Raw genomic sequence first — 14,942 nt, 5'->3', positions numbered from 1 at the left:
AGTTCCATTTAACTGAATAGAAGTTTTGAGGCAATACGCCTGCTATGCGATATATGGTGCTGCGCTTGGTATTGGTGGAGAAATGATGTAGCCTTCTCGATTGTATGAGCTCAGTTCATAGTGACCTTTACACTATTTTCTGGTTAAAATTCATGTGGTTGGAGTTAGGAAATAGTTCTAGAAAAAATGGAAGTTTTGTCCTTGGATTATTATCCCCTAAGCAGATGGAAAATTGCATCTATAAGGAGTACGCCAAAATTAGGTTGGACGACGAACAACGTTCGACTAATGTTATTGTGATATGCCAAGTTTTGTTGTTTTCCAGAACTACGTATGTGAAGATCATATATTTGCCAAACGCTTGATTTAATATTTTGCTTGCTTGGTCTAAATGGTTTCTCATATAAATATACTTTGAGGATGGGTCAGACCAAACGTTTATTGAAATCAGAAAGTATCTGTCGGTTCTCTTTGAGAAAAGGCCTGGCTAGCCGATATTGATCTACCTAAATTATCATTTCTTCAACAGTATGGACTGAAGATCCCCGCCAATCAATCAGCTGATTGGCTGGGATCCTGAGTAGCTGACCCCTGCTGAACAAGTGCTGACTGCCTATCCTGGGGATAGGTGCGTCGTTGCTGTGCGAAACTTCCCTGTCCCAAAACCGAGAGAGAGGTTTGTCTATGAGAGCACACATGCAGCACCCATGGCACTACTGTATATCTGAAGGAAAAACCTGTTCTTCAATGCAAAAATCTCAATTAATATATAGATTTATCCCATTTATTTGGTCCCAGAAAAAAATAAATCTACAAACCGGAACAGATAATCCTCCTATTCTGCACATGAATGGACATCCCAGACGATCAGCTGGATCTCTATGGACCTTTGGAAGCAGGTAAAAGATAGGAATTCTTTATGCTCAAACTCCAATCTATCTGGCACTTTCTTTGGAATAATGCCCAAATCATAAACTTTAAACAATACTGCCTGTAATTCCACAGTGAATTCTAGAAACATAGAAAATTGAGATAAAAAGACCACATAGTCCATCTAGTCTGTTTCCTTCCTACTTCTCTCTTAGGATACATATATACTTATGCCAGGCAGCTTAAATTCATTTATTGTTGATTTTCCTGCCACATCTGCTAGAAGTTTGTTCCAAGCATCTACTACTCTTTAAGTTTCCTTAGAAAAACACTTCCTTCCTGAACCTTCTTTATGTCTTTAATATATATGAAGATTTCTTTCATGCCCTCCCTCTCCATTCTTTCATCCTGCAACATATATAAAGGTTTTGATCTTGGCGAAATTGCGTAATCTACTCTAGGAAAATAGAATGCATGTTCTAATTTATAGTGGATATTCACAGCATAGAGCCCATTGTGCTCTATGGTTGTGGATTTACCCGCAGCCCATACGCAATTACAATGTGTATGGGCTGCAGGTACGTGTACCATCACTAAGCAACGGCGCAGGAAATTTGAAAGAGCAAACAGAAAAAAGTGTACTGCGAATGACCGCCTGCGTGAGTATGCGGTCATACGCAATACAATTACACAGCCGTATGCAGGGTCACTGCCGGTCTCACAGCTGGAATCCGATGCGGGAGGCATGCAGCGGATTCTGCATACGGCCATTTGAGCCTGGCCTTATTCAAATCCTTACCAGAGAGACTTGATGATGACATCAGGATTCTGTGGGAGTCATATTACCACTTCCAGGATAGGTGTATGACCTATGACATGAAACTGTCTTCCACAACCTCACCTTTGCAGCAGTTTGTCTGTTCTTCATACTTTTAAGCCTCCTACACAGCCGTTTCTGTTAATGACTGTGTTTCAATCTACATATGAAAATGATGATCATCATTATCATCTTTTTGGTATAATTGGTTAATCAAACACCTGACTATAATCCTACAAATTTTCTGACATGTGCCATGCACCTAGAAGAAGTGATGCTGTTTTGAAGGTAAAGGGTGGTCAAAGACATAGGATAAAAACTAATGTATGGCCCAACATTCCAATGAAGAAAGCATGAGATAAGAAGATAAAGCCAACTTCCTTTACTGTATAGTCCAGCAGTAAAACATGTTTTGAAGAAATAGACCCCTTCTTTATTAAGGCTGGGATGGGAATGAATCCAGAAAATAAAAGCCGGAATTGTAGAGAGAGAGAAAGATGTACATCAATCAAAAAACAGATCTCTCCGCCGCCCCCCGAGCACGCTCGGACAAGAATGCAGTTACTTGAGAAGAGCGAGGCTCGCTCGAGTAACTGACTTATCCGAGCGTGCTCGTGCTCATCTCTAAGTACAACATGTGGCGAAAAAACAATGTCAGAATTACTTGGCTATACAAAACCTTTATGGAGTTATTCTATGTTAAAGTGACACGTCAGATTTCCAAAATTTGGCTGTCACTAAAGTGCAAACTAAGGGGTTAATTCTTGTGTCACTAAGGGGTTAATTCTTGTGTCACTAAGGGGTTAATTCTTGCTCAGGTGTCCAATTACTTTTGGTTGGATAGTGTACATGCCCACTTTCCATTGTCCCTTTATCAATTGCAGCTGTAGAGCTTCACAAAAGCAGTGTCCATAGGGAAGATGGAACAATATCTCTGCAGTGCCACACAAAAAGAGCCTTTCTGTTTGTTACCAGCTACAAACAAAGACGGGTGAGCATTCACAGTAGCCTAGCACAGTTCCTTCTACTCCTGATGGATTCCAAATAGTTTTTTCTTGTCTAGGAGGCTGTACCCTCCCACCATCACTGCTCATAGCAGACTGGACCTCACACACTCTGCAACATAATATATACTTGTATACTGCAGCTGTACCTTCTAAAGAAAAAAGAAAGTCCTTGGCTACATCGACTTCAACAAAGTAAGTAACTCCAGTAATCTAATATCTGTGTTACTGAATATGAAAATGGTATTCAGGCACTTGGAAGTTATGGAAACCTCGATGTGAACCCTCCGTTGTGTAACGGCTTGTTTTGATTGTGATATTACTATTCTAGTATAAATCTAGGTGAAAGGAATACATTTATGAACCTGTTCATACGGCGCAGCAATGCAGTTTTCAAAAGCAGAACATGCTTCTGGTTGATAAACATCGCAGTTGCTTTTAGAACCCTTTTCATCCACATTCCTCCTCCCTAAGCTTCTGGAATGTGAGAGTTCTTGAAGAATGGAAAGCTGGCTGCACTTGTGCAGCGTTCTGTCTCCAGTCTCACAAGTGTGGGACCTGCTCTATCCTTCTGTGCATCAAAGGTGCCCATTGAAGTCTATGGGAGGTGCACAATTTGCTGCGCAATTCAGTGGAAAAAAGAACACATCTTAAACTCAATAGGCTAACTTGGCATTTAAGTCAGGGGGCTGCAATCAAATGAACGTGCGCAAAATGTACAGTAAAATCCGACCACAAAAAAGCCTCATAGCGCAACGTATTTGCGCTAAGCCGTGTGCAAAAACATACGCTCATGTGAAAGCGCTTTTAGGGCAGCCACACAGAAGCGCGTAAGCAGAAACAATGCTCCTGTGTAATGTATTTGCACGGTGAAGGAGTGTTTTTGCACCTGTGCCTAATAAAATTGCAGGTAGCCGCAACGCGATGCAAATTTTTTTTCATCACCGATGCTGCAAAATTGCATCTACAAAGCTGCGATATCACAGCGATTTTTGTAGCATCGGTATCGCTGTCGCCTGTGTGAAAGAGACCTTAGTGATCTCGCACATGAGCGTCTTCAGCGTGCGCATCTCCTGTGCAGAAGTACGCAATGAATTAGGTATTTGCTGCGTGCCGACAATCCCCTACATTATCTAGGCGTGTATGTGTGCGTAATACGCTCCAAGATAGTGCATGCCGCGTCCTTTTCTGCGCACAGTGTGTGAGAGGCACAATTAAAAGTCTGTAGGGCTTCAACCATACATTCCACATATCCTGGTATTTCTCTTTTTTTTTTTTTTTTAAATATTTTTTTATTTTTTTATAGTCAGGCACTGTTTAAATGCGTTTCTTACATGCAGATTCGTATGCGTTTTATTTTTTACGTATTTTAATGTGCGACACAGGAGCCCATGAGATAATGTCTGAACACAAACCCTATTCATATGTGCAGCGTTTATACGCCACGTCGTTAAGCAGCAGAACGGGAAATTAAAAAAAAAAAATCAAACCCTGCAGACTGCGCTTGACAGCATGTGTGAGATACACTGTCGTACCAGGTGCGAAATTTGCAACTGGCAAAAAAAAAATGGCAAAAAAACCCCAAAAAACTAAGTTTTGAATGCAGTTTTCGGAGTTAAATCCAGAAGTGCGTCCAGCAGAATGTGGGAAGTCGAAGCTCTTCCTTTATGCTTCCTTTTCTCCGACTTCTATCTCTGGGCTAAAATGGAAGGAAATAAAAATTGTGCCGTGTGTGAAAACCGACATGCTGCGTGTGCAGCCGCCCTGTGATCCCATTTCCTGAGGTGATAGTTGCAGCTGCGCCCACTTCCTGGTGTGAAGCCGCCATCCAGCAGACAGACGGTAAGAGCTTTTCTTCACTGTGTGCTGCTGCTGTTTACTCTGTGGCTGGTAGAGGAGGGCTACAGGACAACTAGGAGAGCCGGCCCCGTAGTCCTCAGCAGCTCCAGGACAACAGGGGGAGGAAGGGATTCACAGGAAGAAGCCAGTGACCGAGTGGAAGGCCTCCTTCACACGGCACGGGAGCCTCACCCTTCTCGCTTGTCCAAGCGAAGGAGCTGGCGCCGTCCTCACGCCCTCATCCGCTCGGCGGCAGATCATCGCAGAGAATCATTGGCTTCTCCCTCAGTGTCTCACAAGCTGTACGAGTCGGCGCTGGTTTTCTTGCCAGCTGAAACCGAATGAGAAGTGAGGTATTCTTAGGCTGGGTTCACACAGGGCGGATTTGCTGCGGTTTTGCCGCGGATTGCCGTTGCATATCCGCACTGCGGCAAAACCGCTGCGTTTGCAGTGCAATGCAGCACAAATGAGATTTGCCAAAAAGCTGTTCTCACAGGGCGGATTTTTCCATCACAGTCGCAGTGCGGAAATGTAACTGCGTCGCGGTGTTAAAAGATGCAGCATGTCCATTCTACGGTCTTTTCCGCAGCGCTTTTTTGTCCATAGACCTCTATGGGCGCAGCCAAAACCGCACCAAATACGCGACAAAAGGAAAAAAACGCAGCAAAATCCACAAGCCCAAATTAACCTTTGAGGCTAGGGTCACACAGGGCGGATTTGTTGCGGTTTTGCTGCGGTTTTGACGCAAAAGAACTGCTTCTGCGGCAAAACCGCTTCAAAGGTTAATTTGGGCTTGCGGATTTTGCTGCGGATTTTCGTGCGGAAAAATGCGCAAGCAGTTTTTTTCTGCAGCGCTTTTTTACTTTTGTCGCGTATTTGGTGCGGTTTTGGCTGCGCCCATAGAGGTCTATGGACAAAAAAGCGCTGCGGAAACGACCAAAGAATGAACATGCTGCATCTTTTATAAAACTGCGACGCAGTTGCATTTCCGCACTGCGGCTGTGCGGAAAAAATCTGTCCTGTGAGAACAGCTTTTTGGCAAATCTCATTTGTGCTGCATTGCACTGCTAACGCAGCGGTTTTGCCGCAGTGCGGATATGCAACGGCAAAACCGCAGCGAATCCGCCCTGTGTGACCCCAGCCTGTTTTGCCGCAGAAGCAGTTCTTCTGTGTCAAAACCGCAACGGAAAAACCGCAGCAAAACCGCAAAAAATCCGCCCTGTGTGACCCTAGCCTTATTTGTCTTTCGGAGGTTGGCTTGCGTTTAGACCGAATCATTATCATTCACTTTTGCTCGTTTCAATGATAGTCGTTCAGTCTGAACACAGCATTAGAGCCCTTTTAGGGCTTCTTCACACGACCGTATTTGCCCGCGCTAACCACAGCATCCTCAATAATGCATTTTGTGCGCATGTAAAAATAAAAGTAGGACCTGATCTTATTTTTCTGCGTTTTACGCGGCAAAAGTCCTATAGCAGTTTATGATGGCTGCGAAAATACGCAAGAGGAGTGGTGTGATACTGCGCCAAACGCAGAGAAAAGAACACAGCTCATTAGGCTTTAGGGCGGTTTTAGACGAACATGCTTTTCTCCCGTCACGCGGCTGTGATGGTGACGGTCCACATAACGGGACAAAACAAAACCCCCGATTTCAATGGTTTCGTTTTTACTAGCGGGATTGTTGCTCGTTAATTGTGCGGGTGGAAAAAAGATAGGACTTGCCCCATATTTCACGTACGTAGAATTAACTATGTGCGGAAAAGGCAGGGCAGCACCTAGCTTACCTCGTGGTTTTTTTTGGGTGCTCGCTCATTTCTAATCATGACCCATTTTATTACGTACTTCGCACCCCAATAGTCCCTTAATGTGAATGGGCGGCGCAAATACGTGGTGAATGCGCAGGAAACCTATGTATTCGCTGCATATTTGCGCACCATCTCAGTGGGCCCATCTGCGTTCTTTTTTGCTTGCCCAAATATGCAGGCATAAGCAATGTTCAATTGCGCAAATACGCAGCGTATTTGTGCGACCGAAATATGATTATACCCGTGTGAACGAGCCCTAATAGTGACCCCTATAGTGGTCTCAGTAGTAGTAGTAGTGGCCCCAGTAAGAATAATGCCCCCCCCCCCCCCCCCATACACACACACAGTGGCCCCAGTAGTAATAATGACCCCCACAGTGGTCCCAGTAATAGGGAATGCTACATGATAAAATGATCGCTAAAACTGTCAATCTTTTAATCCTTTGAAAGATTGTATTTGCGTGTAGATGGGCCTTAATTGAAGCCCAGAACTCCATCTATTTGAGAATCTATGGCATGACTGGAAGATGCTGTATATCAACACAAACATTTTAATTCTAAGGAGTTGGAGCAGCTTTAACTGGAAGAAAGTGCAAAAAAAAGTGTCTAGATGTGCCAAGCTAAGGAGACATCCCAAGAGACTAGTATCTGTAATCGCAACAAAAACTCCTCAAGATATAGACATTCAGGGAGCAGCTACTTATGCACATTAAAGTTCTATTTTCTTTTTTATGCCTTGAGGCCCTTTTACACAGAATATTCTGTCGGGCAATGGATGCCCAACAGGTCGTCCCAGCGATAATCATTTACACAGGAATGAGTACTGCTGAGTTAATGTCGGCGGAGCAGCCCGGGGATTGTTTTGGCCTGCCAGCCTCTAGTTACAGTAAACAGGCAGTTAAAATAATCACTGCCTGTTTACACGGGGTGATCTGTCGTTCAGTTTTATGCATGCAGAAACGGAATGATGAACGAGACACAAAATTCTCTTTCTTCCTCCAGTTGGTGCATGCATTTAGACTGACCAACAATTGTGAAAGTGGCCTTACATATATTTTATCAGTTCCGCAAAACCTCTTTAAAAGCACAGTACCTGTAAATGAGGTTTGATACTGTACTGATATAAACATCCTTTTACATGCAAAGATAATCTTTCAAACTGCCAAAAGAATGAAAGATTTAGCAATGTATTTACATAAAGTGTTAATGGCTTTAATGGCCATTAACACTTTAGCATCTTCATTTGCATGTAAAAAAGACCTCCAGAAGATGTTTGTAGAACCCAGTGTGTGTTTAAACACGCCCAGCTGTGCAAGCAGTTCCCTTGTTTCCCTTGTGGCTAGTATACACATGCCATGGCGAGAGCATCCTGCAGTCTTTTGAAAGATGAACAATGAGTGTAAAAGGGCCTTAACATACCATCACAATGTAACTGATCTGGCCCGAACATGTCACCTGCACTTTAGAAATATTGCTAAAATCCGTCCATTTCTAACCATGGACACGCTAAAGACACTTGTCGCCCTGATCCATTCCTGATTCGATTACTGCAACTCGCTGTTCATTGGCCTTCCTCTTTCCTCACTCCAATCTATACTAAATGTGGCAACTAGGCTCATTTTTCTATCCAGCCATTACTCGGACACCTCTACACTGTGCCAGTCGCTGCACTGACTGCCCATCCACTGCAGACCTAAATTTAAACTCCTCACCCTTGCCCACAAAGCTCTCCATGGCGCCGCTTCACCGTACATCACTTCCCTCCTGTCCGTACACCACCCAGCCTGCTCACTCCGATCCGCTAACACAGGGTTCCCCAACTCCAGTCCTCAGGGACCGCCAACAGGTCATGTTTTCAGGATTTCCATAGTATTGCACAGGTGATGTAATTATTGTCAGCGCCTCAGACATTGCCACAAGTGTTATTACCATAGGATATCCTGAAAACATGACCTGTTGGTGGTCCCTGAGGACTGGAGTTGGGGAGCCCTGCGCTAACACACTCAGACTAAACACCCCTATAATACGAACCTCACATGCTCGCCTCCAGGACTTTACCAGAGCAGCACCCGTCCTCTGGAACGCTCTACCCCTAGGCATTCGGACAATCCCTGATGAACTTCAGATGCACCTTAAAAACGCACCTCTTTAGGGAGGCAATTACAAATCTCCTAACCTAGTCCCCGTGCCTCTCCCTATGGTTCTCCACACCTTCCACCCTGCTTGCTGCATACGACCTCTACCCCTGCACCTCCTAACCGCCCCACCCTGTTTGCTTCCTAATAACTGATTTACCCCTGCACCTCCTTACAGCCCTACCCCGTTTGCTTCCTAATAACTGATTTTTCCACATGTAATTCTGTACTGCCTGTTTTCCCCATGCCTCGCCCCCCCCCTTATTGTACCTCCTGTATCACCCCCACCCCGTTTGTTTCAGACTGATTGGATATCACATGTAATTGTTGTATTGTCTGTGTTTCTCCCATGCTTAAAAGCGCTGCAAAATATGTACTGGATCATATTTTTCTGCAGCGGGTTTCAGGGTATTCTGTAGCTTCCTAATTGTATAGTGTGCACACTGGCCAAGTTAGACGCAAGATATCAGTCTCAAGTCTAATATGGTTTTGAGCATACAATGCCCAGAGCCTCAGGTTTATTGAAACACATAATACCCGCCCTTTACGGGCGTATAACAGTAACATGTAGGATTCCCATACGTTGACCATATGGAATTCCCTGCCCCCCTCCCCACCTTTCTCTCAAGTCCAGTATATGTGTGGACTTTGTCCTCCCAGCATGCGGTCAAGGAAAAGCAGTTTTTTGTTTAGCCAGTTGAGAGTGAGGGGGGGGGGGGGGGGAGGGCTGGGAAGACACTCAAAATGGATACACTTAAAACACACCGTATAGGAATGTGACTTTAACTCTTAGAGGCTGGAAAAGAGCTGTACATTAGGCTAAAGTTATAAAACACACATCTTTCACCATGCCATTGTCCAGCAATTACCATAATGAAATTAGGCAGCCATTAGCCTCTACAGAGTTAAATCACTACAGCTGCGTAATACTTCTAGTTTATTACAAAGCACTAGACATTTTACGCTAACGAATTATCAGGTCTACTACAAATAAGTTGGCACTATACAAATAAAGATTATTATTATGATTATTTATCTACTCTGACATAGGGTTAATGCCCATGGACGAATTATCGCTGCGGAATTCTCGGCCAGATGCCCGCCACGAATTCCGCAGACTATGGATGGCTTTTGCTGCGGAATTCGCATGTCTGGTTGGCAATTGCTGTGGAATTCGCAGTGGGCGTCTGGCTGTGAATTCCACAAAGATGTGCAATGTTAAATGACTCTCCCCTGCCCATGAGCGGAAACCAACTGCAAATTTTCGCTCGCGGTGGAGAATCGCAGCATGTTCATCTTGTGGAGAAAATTGCACAGACTGCTTCCATTGCAGTCAATCGAAGCCGTCCGTCCCACAATACTTTAGCGGAGGTACCGCGAGACCCCGCGTCAGAGCCCAGCACTGTCGTGTTATGCGCTGCACTGTGCATGGGCGCCGACTCGCCGGTCGATACTCTTGCCGCGGATCCGGACAGGTGAGTTTGGGCATGAGGCCATAAGAAGAGTTCACAAATATTACAACAAAATGCAAAGGCTAAACATAACATGCTATAGCATAATGCTGCAACCAGTTACTCCACCGGCGGTCCAAAGACGCACTTTGCGGAAAGGAAGTAGTGTAGTGCAGTGCTCTGGCAGCCCCCATGGAAGCACTCCTGCTTAGAGACACTGATAGTGTATTGAATTTGAGTCTATACTGTCGAAGCTTATACTACTGGCTTTTATGATCCTCTTCAGCCACACTTTGGGGCACCTATAGTTAAAGCACATTAACACCCCCCCCCCCCCCCAACAGTCACAGTCAATATAATTGTCGCAGAACAGTCCCATTGTTAACCACAACTAATTTTAGCCTTAAGAGCCAGTAACTGATTTCCTCTTTTGTGTTTCAGCGGTTATAACTTTTTTATTTTTTTGTCGCTGTAGCTGTATGACACCCTGCATTTTGTGGGATGAGTTCCAGTTTTTAAAGTAACCAATTTCAGTTACATATAATGTATTGAATAACTTTTTAATTATTTTTTTTTATTTGTGGAAAATGGCAAAAAAAGCTAATTTCCAGCATTGTTTGTTGCGATTTATCTATGCTTTCACAGTGGTTACCTTTTTTCTAGAGGTCATTACGATTATGACACCAAATGTATGGAGGTTTTGTAATGTTTTACTACTTTTGCAAAATATAAATCATTTTTGTTTTACAAAGACGTTTTGTGTGGCGCCACATGACCAGAGCATTTTTTTACTTTCTATCAGTAGCGTGATATCTGCCCTGTTTTTTGTGGGACAACTTAGTTTTATTGGTACTCTTTTGATATGTATCCTTTTTTTTTTTTATTACAGTTTTGAGGAAGTGAGATGAACTTTGGCATATTTTTTTGTACTTTTTTACAGAATTTTCTGTGCTGAATAAATAATGTAATATTTTATATTCCACATTAAGAATAAGGCGATCTCAATTATGTATAGTGTTTTTGTTTTTTTTTGTTTGCTTGTTATTTTTTTTCAATGTATGAAGCCTCATGTAAGTGGAAAAATATTCTTGAAACTTTTGGGCTATAAAAACTTAGATGCCATGGTCAGTAATGACGGCAGCATCTGCAGGGTTAAACAGTGTAGAGGAGTAATTAGATGAGTAAATCCTCATCCTTTCACTCTGTGAAAAGCCCTGTATGTGACAACCAGGGAGTAAATATACCTGTATGAGCCTGGCCTTAAGCTTGCGTAGTAGAGCTGGTGTGTGATACTATGTCATCAAGATTTTATTTGGTTTTCCTTATGTCATGAGCAGAATGAGTTTTTCTTAGCACCTGACTAAATCGCCCAAATCATTGTCCACAGGGAAATAAAAACGAGGTATCTTTGTAACCATGTCTCCTATCTGACCATATTAATCTTTGTTAGACAACGTTAAGGCCCTTTTACACATAGATTATCGCTCAAAATTCGTTCAAAAGCCATCTTTTGAGCGATAATCGTTACGTGTATTTGTGCCCATCTTTCACTTCTCTGCCGAATGATGATTTTATGATTAGCATCAAATCCATCCTTCAGAAAAAGAGCTGATAGCAGGGACCTCACGCTGTGTTCTCCATGGGGAGTGCTGATAACATTGTCTCAGCTGTCAGCCCCACGGCAGAACAAAAAGAATGTATTCACAGAACAGACCACCCGCTGTTCTCTGAATATAGCTCCCGACAGCTCACACGCATTAATAAGCTAGTACTTATGCAAAATGATCGCTCAAAAGCCATCTTTTGAGCGATCATCTTTGTGTGTAAAAGGGTCTTAAGAGTCCTAAGGAGAAGGTAAATTTGAGAAATAAGGCCTTTGGAAGATAGGCCTTGCAGACAGATATGTTAGAACATGGGGAGGGGAGGGAGGATGAGACAATTATAAAATGACAAAGATGTTGAATTTGGCAAAAGTGATAAAAGGCTTTGTGTGGGATAGCAAACATTTCTGTTAGGACAGTAAAAGGGTGCAATGTGCAATTCAGCAGATCCAAAGAGCCAGTGGAATAATGAAAATTGGGAAAAATGATCAGGTAATTGTGGGGTATATAAAAGAGGACTTGGAGGTATATAAGACCTGGCCTATCACTATATATCCCAGAGAACTGAAATTTTCATGGTCTCCCTGCAGAACTCTCCTGAAACAATTCTAGGGCAAATATCATAAGAAAAATAGGAATATATGTATTAGTATTAGTATTATTATTATTATTATTATTTCCTTACCAAATTGCTGAGTTTTGACCATAATTTGTGTCTTTTCAGATTTATTGGATTTGAAAAAACTGAGAGAATAATAAAAGTTGGTGGCCAAAATGGAGAAGGATGACTCGGCAATGCCGATGTTTAAAGACTCATGTTGGCCACTAAAGATGATATGGGAACGACTTATCCATGCATATACGTCGGACACTCCCCCGAAGGAGTGGGGCCTTCAAAAAGACGACTGTGGCTTTCAAAACTGGACTTTTAATTCCCACAATGAAAAATATACTGTGCTCTGGGACAACGACCGCTCCTATTGGAAGGTGAACACACCATTTGGACCTTGTCTGTTTTTTATCGGGCCTCTGTTCATAGACAAAACAAGGAAAGGACTAAAAGTGCCTCCATTATTTACTGTCATTGACTCAGAAAATGATTTTTTAATACCTGCCCATCCTTTAAAGGTGAAGGAAAGAATGTCCCAAATTACTCACTTTGTTGTTAAACCATATTTTCTAAATAAACCTGAATAAAAAATAAAAAAACCCTCCTAAATATTATTTTTCGTAGTAGTCATTATTGTCACCGATGTCAAATGGTACTTAAAACTCTTCATTTACATTAACATGTATGTATGTGTATAATTTTACACAAAAATGGAGAAAGTTACACCAAATATCACTATGGCTTCCAAAATACAATATGGAGGCTATACAGAGAAAAATCAAAAGCTAGGGCTCATGCGTAAAACACTGCGGGTCTCTACGCAGCGTCTTATCCATTTTGCAAATATACGCTCTGCTGGCAGAGATCAGGCATGGCTACACGTGCACTGCGCATGCTTGCTTGTTACATGGACATGTGCAGTATGACTTTTTTTTTTTTTTTTTTTTTTTTTAATAGCCCACTCTGTTTCAATCAAACTACTAACAACCACTTGACTGTATGTTTGGGTGCTTCTCATTTTCCGCCCCTGGTGTCATCGCTCCACCCCCTGGTGATGTCATCACAGGTCCTAAAACATATATAAAATACAGCCTGGCCAACAGAAGTACAACAAAGTTAGTGCTCTTGGAAGGGGGGGACAAAAATGTCTGGAGATCAGCATGGATGTACCACAGCTGTGTATCAGGATGCATGTAGTAGAGCTGTGTGTGATATGTGGGGCTCATAATGGATGTACCATGTAGCACAGCTGTGTGGCGCATTGCGCCACCAGTAACACTGGTACTATAATTTCCTAATAATTACTAGTGTATTGCATATCATACGCAACCCATACGAGTGTATAGGGCTCATGCTGTGCGGTGCGCAGAGAAATAGAGCATGCTGTGATTTATTTCTCTTGTGTAGCTACACTCAGTGTCTACGGACTAGTCCATTGACTCGCTTTACCGTGTATCGCGCATCCATACAATGCACATGTAATACATGAGAAAATACCGTCGTGGACATGAGCCATTTGTAAAGCGGGTTCAGGATATAGTAGCTGCAAATAAATGGGTTGTAAGGACAGCATTATTTTAACTTTTTTTTTTTTTTTAAAGCAACCCCATTAGCAATGTGATTCTCAAAAATTGTAGGTTTAAAAAATCAAAGGGGATAAAATGGCAACCTCCACATTTATAGTCTGTCGCTGTAAATTGGGGTATTTGGGGGCAAAATAGAGTTGCATGTTGGGGGAAGGATTGCAGTACTTGAACACCCTGATGACTGATTCTAGCACAGTAGGGCTAGTGGTAGACTTGAATCTAGAGTTTGCCGGAATTTACCGTATTTTTCGCTCTATAAGACGCACCTGATGATTAGACGCACCTAGGTTTTAGAGAAGGAAAATGGGGAAAAAATGATTTTGAACTCCCTCAGACCAGGCAGTGAGGGAGGTATTACATTAGGAATAAAGAGCAGTAGTACTGCCTCGGAACGAAGTATATACCATCAGATCAACCTGCCATTAAGGATCCAGGAAAGCTGAGTGTAAATGTAATGGTTATCTTTCTACTTGTCACCTAGCTTTCCAGGAGCCCTGAATGCCATGTTTGACTAGTTATACCAATGCATGTTGTATACATGCTTGAATAACTCTGGAGTTGGCATTCAGGATCCTGGAAGAGCTGGGTGACAATGTAATGAGGATTCCATTAGTTGTCACCCAACTTTCCAGGAGCTCTGCATGGCATGTCTCATTATGGTTATGTATGGAGTAGATATCTGTGCATAAATAGGCCAAAATGTATACAACATACAGGCAGCTCTCTCCCCTTCCCCCCCTGCTATGTAGCCGGCAGATGTGAGAGCTGTCTTTAACTACAGCTGATAGATAAGTCAGAGGGGGGGGGGGGGGGGGGGGGGGGGGGGGGGGGGGGGGGGGGCAGCAGTTCCTCTTACTAATCAGCTGTTTTATGGGCGCTGGGCTCTGCTATGACACGCTGTCTGTGGGCTTCATAGCAGGAGCCGCTGGCTGCCCGTCCAACTGTCGAGCTCCCTGCTGCTCCCCCGCCCCCCCAGTCAGCTGTTTTATGAGCGCTGGGCTCTGCTATGGAGCGATCATTATCACACTATCTGTGAGCTTCATAGCAGAAGCTGCCAGCCGCCCGTAAAACAGCTGAGCTCCCTGCTACTTCCCCGCCACCACCAATCAGCTGTTGGGCCGGCCGCTCTGCTCTCCTGCTGTGTCGGCTTTGTACGCTGGCTACACATTCGCTCTATAGGATGCACAGACTTATTCTCCCCACTTTGGAGGGAAAAAAAGTGCGT

The 14,942-nt window shown here is 43.3% G+C and overlaps 1 long non-coding RNA gene across 1 annotated transcript; it reads left to right on the top strand.

Moving 5' to 3' along the window:
- Positions 1 to 2,562: 2,562 nt before the first annotated feature.
- LOC136576388 (uncharacterized) lies at positions 2,563 to 12,745 on the top strand. Its single transcript, XR_010786362.1, has 2 exons — positions 2,563 to 2,886; positions 12,246 to 12,745. It is a non-coding gene; the product is annotated as an uncharacterized lncRNA (long non-coding RNA).
- Positions 12,746 to 14,942: the final 2,197 nt, after the last annotated feature.

Source organism: Eleutherodactylus coqui, chromosome 8 (genome assembly GCF_035609145.1).
Source record: "Eleutherodactylus coqui strain aEleCoq1 chromosome 8, aEleCoq1.hap1, whole genome shotgun sequence".
Classification (NCBI taxonomy): domain Eukaryota; kingdom Metazoa; phylum Chordata; class Amphibia; order Anura; family Eleutherodactylidae; genus Eleutherodactylus; species Eleutherodactylus coqui.
Note: the sequence above shows the minus strand (reverse complement) of the source record. Positions and strands in the feature narration are given on the sequence as shown.